The sequence below is a fragment of the Microcebus murinus genome, chromosome 9 (assembly GCF_040939455.1).
Source record: "Microcebus murinus isolate Inina chromosome 9, M.murinus_Inina_mat1.0, whole genome shotgun sequence".
Classification (NCBI taxonomy): domain Eukaryota; kingdom Metazoa; phylum Chordata; class Mammalia; order Primates; family Cheirogaleidae; genus Microcebus; species Microcebus murinus.
The window spans coordinates 1,033,997-1,049,428 of record NC_134112.1 but is presented as its reverse complement, the minus strand read 5'-3'; the positions used below and the strand labels follow the sequence as shown (position 1 = coordinate 1,049,428).

Sequence of the window (15,432 nt, the reverse complement as noted above, 5' to 3'; positions counted from 1 at the left end):
TACATATTTTATGATCACCAATTGATGCACACCAAATTTTGATAATTTATCTCTGTTCATGATTTTTCTAAAAAATTTCTTTGCAGGGAGGATCCAGATGGCGGACGAGAAACACTGCCAGACAGAGTGTCTCTGCAGAAAAGACAGATTCTAGCAGAAATTAGAAAAAAGAAGCAAGAAGACGAGCCTACAGCGGATGAGGGCCGGAAGTAGGGGTACCTGAGACCCCGAGAGACTCCATGGCAGGAGGCTAGGGAGGAGAACTGGAAGCTGAGAGAGCTGGATCAGCCCGGAGACCAGCGGGAAAGGTAGGTGATTTGGCCGTTTCCCCTCCCCTGCATTTGGGACTGCTGGTGGGCTCCCCAGCGGGTGGAGAGACCTTCGGACACCAGCCCAGAGATGGCTGCCGCCAGCCAGCAGTGAGCCTGTAGCAGACACAGCACCAGGCTCCCAACTCCCTCCGGCACCTCCATGTGCACAGACCCGAGCTGCGCGGCAGGGGCCATATTGCCTACTCCTCCCCTCCACCGACCCTACCCGCGGCTGCCCAGAGAGACAATACAGCCACCAGCTGGAGGCACCTCCAGGGAACGGGACCTTCCCTTTTGGGGCCCTACAGCTGACTAAGGGGAACTCAGACTGTGAGTTCCCTACCCACCAGCCCTCCCAGGTGCTGCTGGCACGGTGTTCCCAGGAAAACGGTGCAGACTCAGAGGCTGAGAGACACAGACACAGCGTGGGCTCCCTGTGGGTGAATTGGGATCGGAACTCCTCTCCCTGGTGGAGATACAGTTTGAACTCTGGGACCCAGAGGTCAGACCTGCAGACCAGATCCCGTGCACCGAGGTCTAGCATTGTCCAGGAACAGAAGGGATATATGTGAACAGCCTACTGAGGTCTGTGTGCCTTCAGGGGCAGATCAGCGTCCTAGAGGGCAACGCTCCTTCCAAAAGGAGGCCATACGCTCAGCCCAGGTGGCGTTCCTGCTCAGGGAACCTCCCCACCGGCATCACAGTCTGGGGAGGCCTGGTGGCGTGTGGTCTGGCCTGCTGGCAGAGGCCCAGGAGTAGCTGCAGAGTTGGGGAGGGAGGAAAGAAGCGAGACCCGCTCCAGACTGAGGGTCTCAGACAGCCCCACCCCCACACGCAGACTTTCTGGCTGAGTGAGACCATTCCAGCCCCTCGCTGACAGCTTTTCCTGGAAGCAGAGAACAGACCCCTGCTAACGGCATTGGTGGTGCCTGAGGGCAGGCTTACCCAACCCAGCTCAGCCCAGAACAAGAGCTCATAAGAGGAAACAAAAACAACAGCATAGCCTGTTCCTCCAAGCAAGCGCCACCCACTGACAGGGACAGCATCCTGCACAGCCTTTTCACGGCACCCACTGACTCATTATACAGGGTGTGCTCAAATCTCACCCACAGACACCACCTAACGGCCCAGAAACTAAACAAGGCATGTGAATACCCAAACAAAAACCTAAAGGAAAGAAACAACAACTGATCAACATGGGAAGAAATCAGCGAAGGAACACAGGAAATATGAAGAACCAAACGGAAAACACACCCCCAAAGAGGAGCACCAGCCCCCTAGAAACGGACACCAACCAAAATCAGGCAACCAAAATGACAGAAAAGGAATTTCGTATGTGGATCATAAGAACACTCACCGAGCTGCAACAACAACTCAATAACCAACACGAAGAAACCACAAAAAGCCTCCAGGACCTAGAACAAAAGTTCACTAAAGAAATAGACACAATGAAGGAAAGTTTAGCCGAACTCCTGGAAATGAAAAATCAATTCAGGGAACTACAAAATACACTGGAAAGTCTCAAGAACAGGGTAGACAAAACAGAAGAAAGATTCTCAGAGATTGAAGATAACACCCTCCAACTGTGACAAACAAAACAGTCACAGAGATAGAACAGAGAAAAGAGAGAAAACGGCAAAGCCTGCAAGAGAGTGGGATTATGTAAAGAAACATAATGTGAGGGTCATAGGGTTACCAGAAGGGGAAGAAGACAACACTCAAGGGTTGGACAAGTTATTTGAAGATATAATAGAGGAAAATTTCCCAGGCCTTGCTCAAAATCTCAATATACAAGTCCAAGAAGCTCAGAGTAACCCTGGGAGATTCAATGCAAACAGGAAGATGTCACGACATGCAGTCATCAGACTGACCAAAATATCAACTAAAGAGGCCCTTTTAAGAGCTGTAAGACGACAGAAGAAATTGACATACAAGGGAAAGCCAATTCAAATAACACCAGACTTCTCTAATGAGACTTTACAAGCAAGGAGAGACTGGGGCCCCATTCTCACTCCTCTGAAACAAAACAATGCCCAGCCTAGAATCTTATTCCCTGCAAAACTAGGCTTCATATATGAAGGAGAAATAAAGACATTCTCAGACAAGCAAAGTCTCAGAGAATTCACCAAGACAAGACTAGCCCTACAAGAAGTACTCAAAACAGTGTTAGGCACGGAACACCATAATAAAAACTCATGAATATGAAAACAACCAAAACCCAAAGATTAAAGGCCAGATAATACCATGGCTCAAGAGAGAAATCAAAGCAACAACATCCAACCCAACAGAATGAACAGTAATCTACCTTACCTATCAGTTCTCTCAATAAATGTGAATGGCTTAAACTCTCCACTCAAGAGTCATAGGCTGGCTGAATGCATAAGAAAATACAGGCCAAGTATATGCTGTCTTCAGGAAACACATCTAACCTGCAAGGATGCATATAGACTAAAAATAAAAGGGTGGAGATCAGTATTCCAGGCAAGTGGAAGCCAAAAGAAGGCTGGTGTGGCAGTTCTAATTTCAGACGATTTAGTTTTTAAACCAACAAAAGTAGTGAAAGACAAAGAGGGTCATTATATAATGGTGAAGGGTAGAATTCAACAAGAAGAGATAACAATTTTAAATATATATGCACCCAACTTAGGTGCACCCAGTTTCATAAAGCAAACCTTACTGGATCTAAGCAAATGGATTAATGGCAACTGTATAATCACCGGAGATTTCAACACCCTACTGACGGCACAAGACAGATCCTCCAAACAGAAAATTAATAAAGAAATAACGAACTTAAACAAAACCCTGGGACAATTGGGTCTGACTGACATCTACAGGACATTCTACCCAAAATCCACTGAATATACGTTCTTCTCATAAGCTCACAGGACATTCTATAAGATTGACCATATCCTAGGACACAAAGTAAACCTGAAGAAATTAAAAAAAATAGAAATCATACCATGTACCTTCTCAGATCACAGTGGAATAAAAGTAGAAATAAACCCTAACAGAAACTCACATTTCTACACAAAAACGTGGAAATTAAACAACCTCCTACTAAATGATTACTTCATAAATGAAGAAATCAAGATGGAAATAAAAAAATTCTATGAAGAAAATGACAATGGAGAAATAAGTTATCAAATCCTCTGGGACACAGCTAAAGCAGTTCTGAGAAGAAAGTTTATCTCCACAAATGCCTATAACCCAAAGACAAAAAGACCACAAATAGACAATCGAACGAAACGACTCAAAGAGCTGGAAAAGAAGAACAGACCAACCCCAAACCCAGCAGAGGAAGTGAAATCAACAAGATTAAACCAGAACTAAACAAAATTGAAAACAGGGAAGCTATTCAGGAGATTAATAAAACAAAAAGTTGGTTCTTTGAAAAAAATAAACAAAATTGACAACACCATTGGCTAAGCTAACAAAAAGCAGAAAAGAGAAATCTTTAATAAGCTCCATCAGGAATAAAAAAGGAGATATCACAACTGATCCCAAAGAGATATAAGATATAATTTATGAATACTACAAAAATCTTTATAATTTATGAATACTACAAAAATACAACTGGAAAATGTGGAGGAAATGAACAAATTTCTAGAAACACACAGCCTCCCTAGGCTCAACCAGGAAGAAATAGATTCCCTGAACAGACCAATCTCAACAGCTGAAATAGAAACAGCAATTAAAAATCTCCCTAAAAAGAAAAGTCCCAATCCAGACGGTCTCACACCCGAATTTTACCACACTTACAAAGAAGAACTACTACCTATCTTGCAGAAACTATTCCACAACATCAAGAAGAACGGAAACCTCCCCAACACCTTTTATGAAGTGAATATTACTCTGATACCAAAACCAGGAAAGGATGCAACAAAAAAAAGAAAACTACAGACCAATATCCCTAATGAATATAGATGCAAAATTTTTCAACAAAATCTTAGCTAACCGAATCCAGACGCTTATCAAAAAAATAATCCATCACAACCAAGTGGGCTTCATCCCAGGGATGCAGGGATGGTTCAACATACATAAATCTATAAATGCAATTCACCACATAAACAGAAGCAAAAACGAAGACCACATGATTCTTTCAATAGATGCAGAAAAAGCTTTTGACAAAATTCAACACCCTTTCATGATACGAACACTTAAGAAAATAGGCATAGAAGGGACATAACTAAAAATGATACAAGCCATATATGACAGACCCATAGCCAACATCATACTGAATGGGGAAAAATTGAAATCATTCCCACTTAGAACTGGAACCAGACAAGGGTGTCCACTATCTCCACTTCTGTTCAACATAGTGCTGGAAATCTTGGCTACAGCAATCAGACAGGAAAATGCAATTAAAGGTATCCAAATAGGGGCATAAGAAATCAAACTTTCACTGTTTGCTGATGATATGATATTATATCTAGAAAACCCCAAAGATTCAACCAAGAAACTCCTGGAACTGATCAATGAATTTAGTAAAGTCTCAGGATACAAAATCAATACACAGAAATCAGAGGCATTCATATACGCCAACAACAATCTAATTGAGAACCAAATCAAAGACTCAATTCCCTTCACAATAGCAACAAAGAAATTAAAATACCTAGGAGTATACTTAACCAAAGAGGTAAAAGACCTCTACAGGGAGAACTATGAAACACTGAGGAAGGAAATAGCAGAGGATGTAAACAGATGGAAATCCATACCATGCTCGTGGATCGGCAGACTCAACATCATCAAAATGTCTATACTACCCAAACTGATCTACAGATTCAATGCAATACCTATTAAAATCCCATCAGCATTCTTCACAGATATAGAAAAAATAATTTTATGCTTCACATGGAACCTAAGAAGACCCTGAATATCAAGAGCAATTCTAGGCAACAAAAACAAAATGGGAGGCATTAATATGCCAGATATCAAACTATACTACAAAGCTGTAGTAATTAAATCAATATGGTATTGGCACAAAAACAGGAATATGGAGCAGTGGAACAGATGTGAGAATCCTGATATAAAACCATCCTCATATAGCCATCTAATCTTTGACAAAGCAGACAAAAACATATGCTGAGGAAAAGAATCCTTTTAAATAAATGGTGCTGGGAAAACTGGATAGCCACCTGTAGAAAGCTAAAACAGGACCCACACATTTCACCTCTCACAAAAGTCAATTCACGCTGGATAACAGACTTAAACCTAAGGTATGAAACTATTAGAATTCTAGAGGAAAAAGTTGGAAACACTCTCCTAGACATCAGCCTAGGCAAAGAGTTTATGAAGAAGTCCCCAAAGGCAATCACAGCAGCAACAAAAATAAATAAATGGGACATGATCAAACTACAAAGCTTCTGCACAGCCAAAGAAACAGTCATGAAAGTAAACAGACAACCTACAGAATGGGAGAAATTTTTTTCCTCTTACGCACCCGATAAGGGACTGATAACTAGAATATACTTAGAACTCACGAAAACCAGCAAGAAAAAAATCAAATAACCCTATTAAAAAGTGGGCAAAGGACTTGAACAGAAACTTTTCTAAAGAAGACAGAAGAATGGCCAACAAACATATGAAAAAATGCTCAACATCTCTAATCATCAGGGAAATGCAAATCAAAACCACAATGAGATATCACTTAACTCCAGTCAGAATGGCCTTTATCAAAAAGTCTCCAAGTAACAAATGCTGGCATGGATGTGGAGAGAGAGGAACACTCCTACACTGCTGGTCGGACTGCAAACTAGTTCAACCTCTGTGGAAAGCAATATAGAGATACCTTAAAGTGATACAAGTGAATCTACCATTTGATCCAGCAATCCCATTGCTGGGCATCTACCCAAATGATCCAATGACACTCTACAAAAAAGACACCTGCACTCGAATATTTATAGCAGCACAATTCATAATTGCAAGGCTGTGGAAACAGCCCAAGTGCCCATCAATCCAAGAATGGATTAATAAAATGTGGTATATGTATACCATGGAGTACTATTCAGACAAAATCTAAGTGGCAGTGGCTGATTTCTGTTTACAATGAGTTCTGAATAGATAGCCCTTTGCTTGTCCTCACTGAGTGGTCTTCATTTATTTCTACAGTGAACCCTGGAGGTGCCACCGAGACCCAGTCCCCACTGCCGCCCCCTGGACTCCAGCCCCTGACCGGCACAGTACCCAGAGATGCCCCTGTGCCTTGCGGATGGCACCTCGTGGAGGGGTTGAAGATGTGGTAAGTCAGCACTAAGACTAAGTTCCGCTCTCCTTGCATTGACTTCCTTAGCTCTTTATTCTTAGCGTGGCACCCGAGGTTTATTAGGCCATCCTTTCCGTTCTTTCCTGCAGTCTCTCGTGTAAGCGTTTTGTGCTATGCTGTGGGAAGAGACTCCAGGCTACAACCCTGCACGGGCCTTGCCAGCCTCTGGTTTGAGCCGGTCCCACAGGCCCGTGCAATTGCAGTTCCTGCCAGACCGGCATCCACACGAACAAACTTTGCTGTGGATGAGGTTCTTTTCCGCCTCCGTTTTGTGTCTCGCGAGCTTGACTTGGATCTGGAGAGCATTCTCTCTGCATCTCTGCCTGCTGGTGGGCACAAGATCACCTGGGTTCAGAAGGCGCCCGCCCACCAGGCGTGCTTGTCACACTCCTCACACTCCATTCCCGCTGACCACCTGCAGCCCGCTCCTTCCTCACCGGGAGAGCTCCCTCCTCCCAACGGCCCCGACCTTGCCAAGATGAGGTGGGCCTTCCGCGGTGAGTCTGGGGAACACCTGATGGGGATGAAATGGTACATTTGAGAGATGTCTTAGCAAAGAAAAGAAATAGGATTTTCACAAGCCCATTGAGCAGCAAGTTTTGATTGGCATGCAGAGGCCTCCAAGTAAAATTCTGAATCAAAAGTTGCTTCACTAAAAGATGATTTGCCAAAGGTAACAAGCAGTTGACAAACTTGAGCAAGAATTAACTAGACTCATTTCCCTAGTAAATCTCGTCCCCCAGCTGCCTCCCCGTGTACCCAGCCCTCCCTCTTCTCACTTAGGTCTTTCCTTCTGCACCTGCATCCTCCTCTTCTCTCTGCCCACACCCTCTGGAAAAGGTACAGAACTTTCCCCAACAGCTCCCCTAAAACCCCAAAATGCCAGTTGCCTCTAAGGACCCCTCCCTCCCATGAGCCAGGTGTGCCAGTCTCTGGGGCCCCTACAAAGAGAAGGGCAGCTTCATGATCATCACGCCTCAGTTAAGGGGTTCCCTGTGCCTCATTCAGATTCACTGGAGTCACCTGTCGAGAATCCTCACCAATACATTTTTGCTGATGTATCATACCTTAAACTGAAGTTGGAGGTTACTATAGTTTGATTGTTTGTCCCCTCAAATCTCACATTGAGACTTGATCCCATGTTGGAGGTGGGACCTGGTGAGAGGTCTTTGGGTCACAGGTGTGGGTCCCTCATGAATAGCTTGGTGCTGTCTTGGTGGTAATGAGTGAGCCTTTCAGCTCCCCCCAAAACGGGTTGTGTTTAAGAGTCTGCCATCTGCCCCCTTCTCCTTTTTCCCCTCTCTTCACTCGGTTTCTGCACACACCACCTCCCTCACCTTCTGCCGGAGGCCCTCACCAGAAGCAGGTGCTGGTGCCATGACCCTTGTACATCCTGCAGACTGTGGGCCAAATAAACCTCTTTTCTTTACAGTCACTCAGCTTCATATATTCCTTTATTGCTGCAAAATGGATTAAGACAGAGGTTATCAAGCAGAATATGCTATCACTAATTTAAGCTTTCCTTTATAGTCCTCTACCTGAGGTAAAATCAGCCCAGGTGGCAGAACTTATAGTGCTTGAAGACCAAAGAGTAAACATATATACGGACAGCAGATATGCTTTTGGGGTAGTTCACAACTTTGGGATGCTTTGGAAACAAAAGGAGCTTCTCACACCTGCTGGAACCACAAGCAAAGATGGACAGCATGCTGAGGAACTGTTAGATGTTCTGCCACTTCCTAGAGAGGTGGCTGTTATGAAAGTTGAAAGCCATGAAAAAAGAGTATAGAAGCTAAAGGAAAGGCTGTAGCAAACTTTTATGCCAAACAAGCCCCTGTATCCAAGGTTAAGGCCCTGCCTAAGCCCTCAAAGGATAAGTCTCTGGACAGATTCAAAGAGGCCATTATAAAATGTCCATGTTTATCTCCTGGTTTTGAAAAGGAAAAATGAAAAAAAATACCTTCACTTAGTAATCTCTGGCACTCTCAGGACAGCTGCTTGGCAGGTCCTGATGATTTCGAACGGATAGCGATGTTTTCCATGAAACTACAGGTCTTGGAATGAATAGATAAGTCAGTCGGTGTCCTGAATCAGCACTTGTGGGTAAACTTTCAAAAGACACCTGAGGTTACTTTCAGGCTGTGTGTCCCCTGTCAACAACACAATCCTGGAAAAACTGTAAAGATGGGACATTGCCAGGACCCCAAGCTTCAGGGCCCTTTGACCACCCTCGGATAGATTGTACTCAACTTCCACTCTCCATGGGACCTGAATATGTTTCAGTGATAGCACGTTTACTTTCGGGATGAATGGAGGCATTTCCTTACTGGGAAGCTAAGGCCCTTCCAGGCCCTACAAAGCAGCTTGATTTTGTGTTTCCAACCCAGGAATTAACTTTTATACCAACTTTTATATCCAATGATTAAGGCACAGACTTTATTATTTTAAAAACTCTATGTTATCCCTTACTCAAACAATTCACTCTCCTTGCCTCCACAATCTTCTGGAAAAGTTAAAAGAACTAAGAGCATTCTTAAATTAAAATACAAATTTTTCAGAAACCGTAGTGCTCCCTTGGCCAAAGATATTCCCCACTAGTACTTGTGGCCAGAGAGTCCACTCTCTTGAGGACACATTGGTTATCTCCCTATGAATTAATGACTAAAGGCACCTGTATCTAGAGATTTTGCCTCCAATACTAGACCCTGCATGCAGTAAGCTGCATGCAGACATGGCAAAATTGTGCAAAGGATTCATGTACTATACCAGGTCCGATTAATCAAGAGATTAAGGCTGTCTTACCAAAACATCTTCCATCTTCATGATCTTCAGCCAGGAGAGTTTGTCTATCAGAAGAGATATCAGAGAAAGACTGCCCTTGAACCATGTTAAAAGGGACCCTGACGTGTACTGCTATTGACAAGCACAGCAATGATACTCCTGGCTGTCAACCCCTGGGTTCACATCTCACAACTAAAGAAGAAGTTTAGACTACCACATAACTGGAATGCTAACTGGGAACCTCAAACTAAGGATTGTTTGGGATCCCCCAGAAGTAGCCAATCTTTGAAAGCAGATTGCTTGCCATGACTTTTGGAACAAGCAGATAAAAATGGACAGAGGGCAATTTCTGCCTCAGATATTGGACCAAGACCCCCATATAATTTCTGTTTTGTTTTTTATCTGCTTGTCTATAATCATTCTTCTTGTTTTCTTTTCTATAGACCTCTTGTTGTTATCCATCCATATTAACCCATTTACTCTTTTCTTCCCTTCATATTATAAGTGCTAAGTAGCAACATGCTCATTCTATTGTCATTCTTAGATCATGTCAGACAGTAGCCACTGTCCTCAATCTTACTGACTGCTGGGTCTGGCACCCCTCACAGGCCCCCATAATATAAACCTCTGGGCAATTCTAGTCTCATCAGATGAGAGTATAGGCTGATGGTGTTTTTCACTTACACCTACCTGGATAGTTGACCCTAAACAATTCAACTGTGACTTTGCTAGTGCCCTTTTCTCCCAGGAGAAGAACCAATTATTGCACTTTATTGATCAGAACTTAGATAATTCTAAATTTGAATTCAACAAACTTCATACTTTCTGCCTGGCAGAGACTAATAAACATCCAAATATGCAATCCATCTAATGAAAGGCCTTGATTCCAAGCTTATGCAGTGAACAACTCCCTTTTTCTCAGACGGGTCCTTCTTCCTTTGTGGCCAGGATGCCTGGTCCAATGTGCCTTAGACTAATGCCTTATGCACACTGGGGCATATTCTGAGATTTGTCTTTACACAGAGGCCTTAATTCTATAAATCACTAAGGTTGGAAACTTGGACTCAGAAGTGAGCCATAAAATGAGGCCAATATTGATGATTTCAGGCACATGACCTGGAGATTCACCAATGCATTGTTTGTATGAACAATTAGAGCAGTGTTCCCATCAGTGGGAATCACACAAACAGAAAAGAATGTGAGAAACCTATCACTAGCTCTGGCAGAAATTACTGATACTACCTCTTCCCTAGAAGGAATATAGGTATGTCTCGACTCATTGCCATGAGCAGTTATAGACAATCTCATCGCTCTTGATTGCTCTAGATTTTTGTTGGCTAGTCTTGTGGCATCTGTGCCATTGCTAATACTTCTTGTTGTTCCTGGGTCAGTGAAGCAGACAAGGTGGACCAAGCTACATCACCTTAGGAAAGTGCCATTTGGCCAGCTAAGGTTGATCTTGGTGGCCTTCGGGATTTGTTCCTGTGGCCCAGGTTGGGCAGTTGGAGTTTCTGGCTTTGAAGCACCTCACAGGGACTATTAAGAATTCTTATTTTTGTCACAGCGGCCATGATGCCAGTTCATTGTATTTTATCCAGCAACATAAATGTTTCTATATGGCCGTTCTCTCACCAGATGATCACCATGATAAAGCAATGACAAAAGGTCAAGAAGTTTTGCAATACAGTTGATGATGAAGGTCAATGAAAATCTGGCTCTCAAGTTTTCCTGAATTTGTCAGTCTCACAAGTGAAAGAACAACCATAAGTGGGGACTAAGAGATTGAATATACAAATGACAATGACCAGATCAAATATAAAAACAAAACGCTGACCCACAACCTGCTACAAGCTGCCCAGGGAACCACCCATGATCTGCAATCCCCACTCCAGAACGCCAGCCTTCTCTGAGTCACACTTGCACAAGTCAGACTTCTACCTCCTGGGACAGTCCAAGAAGCCAGACAACTACTATAACAATCAGCCCACAATGACCAGGACTTGACTAATAACTGACAGTTTTCTTAATTTTGTCCCTGCTTCCAACTAGGACCAATCAGAGAATGTCCCCTAACCACATGCCCCACTTTTAGTGGCCCACCTATAGTTTTCCTATGCCACAAGCCTCCACCAGGTCACACCCAAAGCCTCCCCCTTTTCCCACCATAAAGTGTTCCCACTCCTTCACCTGCCCATGAGGCTGTCAAAATGCAAGTGATGTGGCCAACTCCCTTGCTGTCGCAGCTCTGAACAGCTTTTGCCTGTCCTCAGTTGGTTGGTCTTTGTTTCTTCCACAGTGGAAGACGTCAGCTCTTACCTCTGCACAGGGCAGCCCACGCACCACATGGCAGCAGGCTCCCCTCACAGCAAGAGATCACAGCCTTTGTGTCACCTAATCTCAGCAGTGACATCCTCTATTTTTGCTATATTCTCCTGTTAGAAACAAGTCACTTGATCCAGCCCAATATGGGGCGGGGGGGGGGGGGGTTTATGCAAAGGTGGGTCGATCAAGAGGTGGTTATCATTGCCACCTACCACTCTTAGTGCAGTGACTGATGTTATCCAGGAAATTAAATGTATATCAGTCACTGGTTATTTTTTTGGTGGGGGAGTAAACCTTACATTTAATAATTTCTTAATTAAAATGTCTTTTTCTATGCCCCAAGTGGTAAACTGCACACCAGAAAAGGACTCATCTTGAATTGTGAAGCTGATTACCAAATAGTTTTGAAGAGAATTTACCACAGAATGTTTTGACCCCACCAAAAATAATGTACATTTTTAAACAAAATTCACATTTTATTTAGATTGAAATAAACTACACAAAATTTATTTTCTTCACCAAAAATAACAGCAATATTTTCCATATTATTTTTGGATAAACCACAAAATACTTATTTTTGTAGCTTTTCCAGATTTTGCTTATAAATCAAGACAACACAGTAGATAAAGTCACGGAAAAAGACAGAAGAAAAACATAAATCATTTGTGAGTACTCATGGCCTGATTCTGTCTTACCACAAAACAGAAATGTTCAACATGTACCTGCTAGAAAGCTTATGAAGCTACAGGCTCAGTGAGCAGCAGCGGGCGCCGGCTCCTCCACTCAGACTATAACTGTAGTTCTCCCTGTAAGTTCATCTGATAATGGCAAAATCTACACCGAAATCCTTGCATGGTGAGATCACAAGCTTTTCTTTCTGGTAATTTCTTTTAACTGTCCCTTACAGATTTTTAACAACATTTTTAAAACTCCTACTAGTCAAAGGCCAACGGTGGGCTTTATTGTAACATTTTATAAAATGTATTCCTTCCTCCCACACCTCCTCAAAATTCATTTCTTCAAAGAACTAATAACTCAATACCCAACATGGATCCACCATGATAACAAATGTCATGTCTAAAATGACTTAACTAAAACAATTCCAGAGCGCCAGAGATCACACAGAAGTAGAATGGGGCACGTTCAATGCTGTCTTCAGGAAGAACAGATAGGTCTTCAAAGCATGAGAGTTCAAACAGGGCCAAATAGGTATAATGTCAATGGCTAAAGTATTCACTGGTGGCCTATAGGCAAAGATATTCAGTGATTGAGTGGCCTACATATGCTTTATATCTCCTCTTCCAAATATCAAATACCAGAGAAAACTTATTTTTAAAGTCTCTTAGGTATTTTCAATGCTTTCTCAATTATCTGTAGGAAACTCTGACTTAGTTGTATAGAGTTTGATATATGTGTCCATCCTTAAATCCAGATTGTGTTTTATATCAAAATTTATGTCAAACAAAGCCAAGTTAGCTGACCTCTGGTCTGTCAAAGTGTTCCTCAAGTATGCTTCAAGACGCTTCTGTTGTTTTCCTAGTGTTCATTCGCAACTTCCTCATAGGGAGAATACACAGGACCTTTAGCAATGCATACACAGTAGGAAAAAACTAAATGTCAGGGGGGTGGAGGGCGTCATGAACGGTGGGTGGAAGCGCAATATCTTTCCCTCTCTGTTTCCATTTGATTCTCCAACAACGAAGTTCAGCTAAGAACAAGTCAGGATTGGGTAAATCACTTCTGTACCCATCAGCATGGTGTTTGTTCCTGACATATCAAATTTGAGTTGACCCATGACTGAGGGTACCAGAGACAAGAAGTTAAGAGCTTTGAGGAGCTGTTCTGAGAATATATCTTTAAGTTCCTGAAATATGTGCTCCACTGTTGGAACACTTAGGGTTTCATTATAATAACTCTCAGAAGTCAGTTGAGGTTCCAGGTTACTTTGCTGAGCTCTGCTGAATTTCCCAAGGAGCTTCATCTGAATATCAAGTTCAGTTGCCAAATTTGTAGCTTCTTCAAACCAAAACTCATGATAAACTTCAATATTTTCCACCACTCACTGAGTGCATGCAGGGCTTCAGTCAAGCTACAGGCTGCAAAGAAGACATCCGAGGTTTGCCTCTGGAGATCTTTCCCAAAGGCCCTTGTAAAAGAGAGGACATTTTAAGGACAACAATAGTAACAATGATATCAAAGTCTGTTACTGCACTACAGAGTACAAATGCTCTGCTGACTATATAGTTATTCCATCTAACAGGTGTGTCACTATTTACACCATCTAAACATAAAACAAGTGCTTATAGGAGGTCCACTAAAATTTCAAAAGCATCATGCCTCCCTGTCCACTGAGAATAGCAAATTTCCTTCAGTTCTTTACCCATTTCTTCACTGTTCCAAAAAAGAACAGAAATTACATTGTCAAGTTCTAAAAGCAGTTGTGTGATCAATGGAAAAAAGAACAAACTTCCTCAATTGTTCACAATGCAACAAGTGCTCCCATAACAGGCACTAATTTTGCCAACCACATGTTTAAGGCAGAGGAAGAACAGTGTGTAGACAACATGGGTATGTTTTTCTAAAAGTCTAGAAGCAACAACTTTCATTTTGGAAGAAATTCCACTCGACATGAGGTAAGCCTGGCCAGGACGACATCCACAGTTAGCTCCCACTTCTCAGTCACTGCAGTGTGAAATTTCACAGCCAAAATTTCTGCATCCGCTTCCTGGGGCAGAAAGCCCACAGACTCCTCTCTCAGGCTGTGAGATTCCTCCACCAAGCGCACCAGCACAGGTGGGTGCTCTTCCCTGCTGTGTCCCTTACATCCCAGCGGTCAGGGCAAACAAGTGCGAGTCTCACTTCCCTGAGAGTTTCTGCCCGAAGACAGCTCTCATGGATCTCGAGCATCTGTCTCTGCGGTGTTTTTAAACAAAATGCTGTGTCAACCGCTGTTGTCCCAAAGCACTTTCTCAGGACCTCTCCAGCAGGGCTGGAAAGTCACCAGGAGGAAAGAGACCTTCTGGGATTTTGTCAGCCTCTTGTCCATACAGAGGTATGTTTTGCTTTCCCATAAGAATCAAGATTTCAAATAAAGATTTTAGGTATTCTTTGTTTTCCTTCTCTTCAAGGGTTAGAGGTAAAACGTCTGATTCTGTTCTTTCCCGCCCGCTTCTCTGTGTCTCCTACGTGGATTGTTCAAGTGGCTGGTGAGACCAAATATAGTTGGTATCGCATTATCTCGAAGAACTGCCCTGTAAGGACTAGTGTCACAGATCACAGAGGGCTCTGGGTGTTTGGCACATGAGCGATAATGTTTGTTTAGTTGATCAGGTGTTCTGTCTTCTGAGTCCGCCCGTCTGCGATTCTCCACCCACTGGTAGCACCTGGCGGGCCGGGCACCTGCACGCAGCGGGGGCTGCGCAGAGGTGCTGCCCGGGCGCGGTCCAGCCTCCCTGCTGCTCCCCAGGGCAGCCGCCCGCCGGTCAGGCCGGCTGGCTCACTGCTCATTTTATACTGTTGTTCTTTCCTTTTGTTTCTGGCATTTTTTGATGTTTTCAATGTTACTTCCCACATGATTATTTTGAATGTCCGCTGTACTTTGCCATTTTGTTGACTGATTTTGCTTTCTCTGCTTTCACAGATGCTTGCGATGCTGCTATTTATTAAAGCAAGGGACCAGCTATTTTCCCTTCATGAAGTTCTGCCTCATCGTTATGATGAGGTTATCTCATCATGCAACGAGTGATTCCTCTACAA

The 15,432-nt window shown here is 43.2% G+C and overlaps 1 pseudogene; it reads right to left on the bottom strand.

The window, feature by feature from the left end:
- Positions 1–13,018: 13,018 nt before the first annotated feature.
- LOC109731213 (52 kDa repressor of the inhibitor of the protein kinase-like) lies at positions 13,019–15,061 on the bottom strand (annotated as a pseudogene).
- Between the last annotated feature and the right edge of the window lie 371 nt (positions 15,062–15,432).